The sequence below is a fragment of the Pinus tabuliformis genome, chromosome 2_1, assembly GCF_031772625.1.
Source record: "Pinus tabuliformis cultivar Carrire ecotype Pingquan chromosome 2_1, CPIR1, whole genome shotgun sequence".
Classification (NCBI taxonomy): Eukaryota; Viridiplantae; Streptophyta; class Pinopsida; order Pinales; family Pinaceae; genus Pinus; species Pinus tabuliformis.
The window spans coordinates 591,630,186-591,634,190 of NC_142299.1; positions in this window are offsets into that span (position 1 = coordinate 591,630,186).

The window sequence follows — 4,005 nt, forward strand, 5'->3', positions numbered from 1 at the left end:
CAACTAAATCAAGGAGTTGATTCTACAAAGACCGAAGACTTGAAAGGAAGTTCAAGTTTTGCAGGTGATAGGTGGAATATCAAGGTGATTTAGGTGAATAGTGAAACAAGTTTAGTAGAGGAGAAGCTTTGTGCTTGGGCCACGCTAAATGACAAGGCATGGCAGGTATGTAGGAATGCAAAGCGAAGCTCTTGCTTACCTTATATAGGTTGAAGCGGTTGAAAGAAGAGAACCCTCGAATTCGAAAGGAACTTGAAGTCTTGGAAAGGAATGTTGAAGACGAACTTTTTCAACTTGGTTGGGCAATGGAGTAGGATGAAGTTGCAGATTATGCTGACAAGGGAGAGGAAGCCGTGATTATTTCAAAGATGTTGTAGATGTGACCGTGATGGAGGACGAACTTGAGATTGATCAAGCTGGACCAAGATCGTGTGGTTTGCAGACATGGATGGATGGGGATACTCACATGGAGGAGCCTCATGATGATAATGTAAGTACTATTGATACTTGTGTTTCACTTGAGCATTTGGTAGATGAATCATATGCAGGGAAGAGCAAAGTCAAGTTGCTGATGCAAGGGGGCATCTTACCATGGATGTCAATGATGAGACCTTTTATGGAGAAGCAAGGATTGTTGACTGTTGCAGGACTTGTTGGGGTTGTTTGTGACCTCATGGTAGAAGGTACAAAGGCCCATGACAAGGGAGGAACATGATGATCATTGTGGAGGAATGGGTCATGCTTTAGCCATATGGAGAATTGGCTACGTGCCCGACATGACTCATGGATAGATTGGTGGAGGGCACACACTTGAATATGATGATGCTTTGGTGGACTTCTCATGGCCGAGATGAAGAGCAAGTCTTGGGGGAACCTTTAGTGGGGGAACTATGATGGAGAGACTCATGTGATGATGATATGGTTGGGTGACTGAGTTCACTAGACCGAAGATTGCAGGCTTGGATGAGGATGACCAATTGTTATGATGGGTCTACTTGGTTGGACTATATGGGCAACTAAGTCATGGACATCAAGTTGGAGGCATGGAGAATGGCAGTCTTATGCAGGGACATTGTGTAGGAGCACTTGTAGAGGTGTCACTTATGGGCATCCAATGCGGAGTGCCAAGGCAGGGATGTTGTGCAGGTGGATTTGCTGGTGTGACATGGAGGTGTTTGACTTATGAGTTGATAGTGAGGTTGTGCACTCTTGTACAACAAGGCCATGGACTTGGATGGAGTTGTGAGTAGACTATGGAGCATTCGTACAACATGGAGAGCTGAGGCATCTTGCAGAGACCTTTGGGCCGAGACTTGCATGCTTGCTGGGATGTTGGTTGGAGATGACTCGTGGAGCTCATGATGACATGAGATTGTTGTGGCTTTGGAGTGGTGGAGTTACAACGAGGATGATGCCTTGGTGGCAACACTTGGGTATGGGTTGAGCTGAGACTTAACCACTTTGACACATGGGAGTTGATTGATCAATGATCACAGGCAGCACATGCAGAGATGAGATAGATGCATACTTGTTTCTATGGCAGACTTAAGGGATGGTACATACAGATATGATGGAGATTGCTTCATGGACCTGGATGTGGCACATCGAGAATCAGGGGTTGATGAGATGATCTCTTCACCTTGAAGAGATGGATGTTTTTCATATGAATGATGATGTTGGGATAGATGCAACTAATTTCATGCAGCACATTGATAACAAACATCATGGACATCATGTTGTAGATGAGATGGAGATTACTTCGTGGACCTGAGCATGGCTTATACTTGTATGGAGATGGATTCTTGATTGGGTTGAGGATGTGATAGGGTGTTCTGAGAAATGTCTAATGATGGCATGAGGATGCGCATTCTCATGGGTTGAGCATGACAGTTGGATTAGCTACCCAACTAGTTCAAACATAAGGGAGTTCAATGTGCAGAGACGTGTTAGCATTTGTTGGAGTATCATGGCAGCAATTCACACGATGACAACACATGATGAAGTCGACATGTTATGTTTCAGGAAGCATGTAGCTTTAGATGGAGGGACCAACCTTCCACGATGGGGAGCAGCATGTGCAGATTGTGATAGGGTGGTTGATGGTCATGGATTGAGATGATTTCTGATATATGAAATACGTATGGGGTGTATGCCCTGGTATGGTGATCTTGGTGACAAATGGTTGCCGGGATGAGATATTGTTGAGGACGACAATGAATTCAAGTGGGGGAGGATGTAACGACCTGCGGTCCGTGCAACCAACAGGGCGACTCCACCATGCGAAGGACTTGTGCAAAATGTGAAGTAAATGAACCTTGGATGAGTTTATAAGGTGTTGGGTGAGTTGAGGGGGCGGTCCCATGAGTTGGGCAGGCTGACCATCCTCCTGGGTAAGACAACACATTGTAAACGAGTCAGCTTGGGCGTTGGGAGTAGGTCGTCCGGGTGACATAACCAGCCACCCGCCCATATATATTGGTGGAGCATTTGGTGAGATGACCCATCATCATTCGGCCAACACGAGTTCGGTTGAGGAGTTCTACAGTGCGTGGATGATCCCACATGATGGGCAGAACTCGGGTGAAAAACTAGTGCAGAAAATTCGGGTGAGAAACTCGGGTGAGAAACTCGTGTAGGAAACTCATGAAAAAAACTCGAGTGAGGTCGTCGGGCAGAACTCGGGTAAGGTCATTCAGGCAGAACTTGGGCGAGGTCGTTCAGGCAGAACACGAGCAAGGTTGTCAGGCAGGAAACTCACGTGAGGTTGTTTGGGCGAAACAGGTGAGGTCGTTCGGGTGAGCGGGGTGAAGTCGTCAGGCGACCTGGGTGAAGTGGTTCAGGTGAGCCTAGTGAGGTCATTGCGCGACCCAGGTGAAGTCTTTCGGGTGAGCTGGGTGAAGTCGTGTGGTGACCCAGGTGAGGTTGTTTAGGCGAACTAGGTGAAGTCGTGTGGGGAACCGGGTGAAGTCGTGTGGTGACCCAAGTGAAGTCGTGTGGCGAGTCGAGTGAAGTCATTCGGGTGAACGAATTTGGGTGAATGAGTGGACATGCGGACAAACGATGGGGTGAGGGCGCGCCATGCACAACGAAACAAAGGTTGGAACCGAAGCTCATGAACGAGAGTTGGGCAGGCAGGACTGCGTGTGGTCCACCGAACTGAGGTCGGGTAGGATATCACGATTTGGGTGCTTGTTGGACAAACGAAGCACGAGTCAGGTGAAGACGTGCGACGAGATGAACGGAGGGTTGGTGAGTCGTGCGACGCCATGTAGAGGTGCCAACGCGCTGGGCAACCGAGTTTGCTGAAGTTGGAAATTTGGCTAAGTGTAAATTTGGGGTTCCCAAGATTTAACTTGTACTTATAAAAGAAGATTATATATATTGATTCGGGCAAACTCATGTTGGAGGGAGTTGCCCCTCCCTTTATACTATTGTGCATTTCTATTGTATAATGTTGTTAATGTGAATGTTATGGCCTTTCACTGTATAAAGGACAAATATAATACTTGGTAATGAAAAATAAACTAAGTATGGAATGTTAGGCATAGTCTACAATCGTAAGTATTGGTGAAAAGAAAATAGTTGGTCGTGCCGCTGCTTGCTATAGTGTGATTGGAAGAATACTACCAGTGTAGGGGCATGACACCGACATCCCGCCCACCCCACGGGGCCGCCGTGGTGGCACGGGGTGGGCATCGCAGCACCACCTTGCACCACCCTGGTGGCCCGCCCGCCCCCCAGTGGTGGTTAGGTGATTCTGGAAATCGCCCAACACCCCCGGGGGACGGGAGGGCTGCCAGGGTGTCTGGCCAATTCTGAGAATCACCCAGCCACCCACAGGGGGGTGGGCGGGCCGCCGGGGTGGAGCGGGCTGGGGGCCGCAACCCCACCCTGCACCGCCCCGGCGGCCCGCCCCCCCCCGGTGGTGGCTAGGTGATTCCGAGAATCGCCCAGCCACCCTCGAGGGGTGGGCAGACCTCGAGGGTGGCGCGGGGTGTGTTAGGG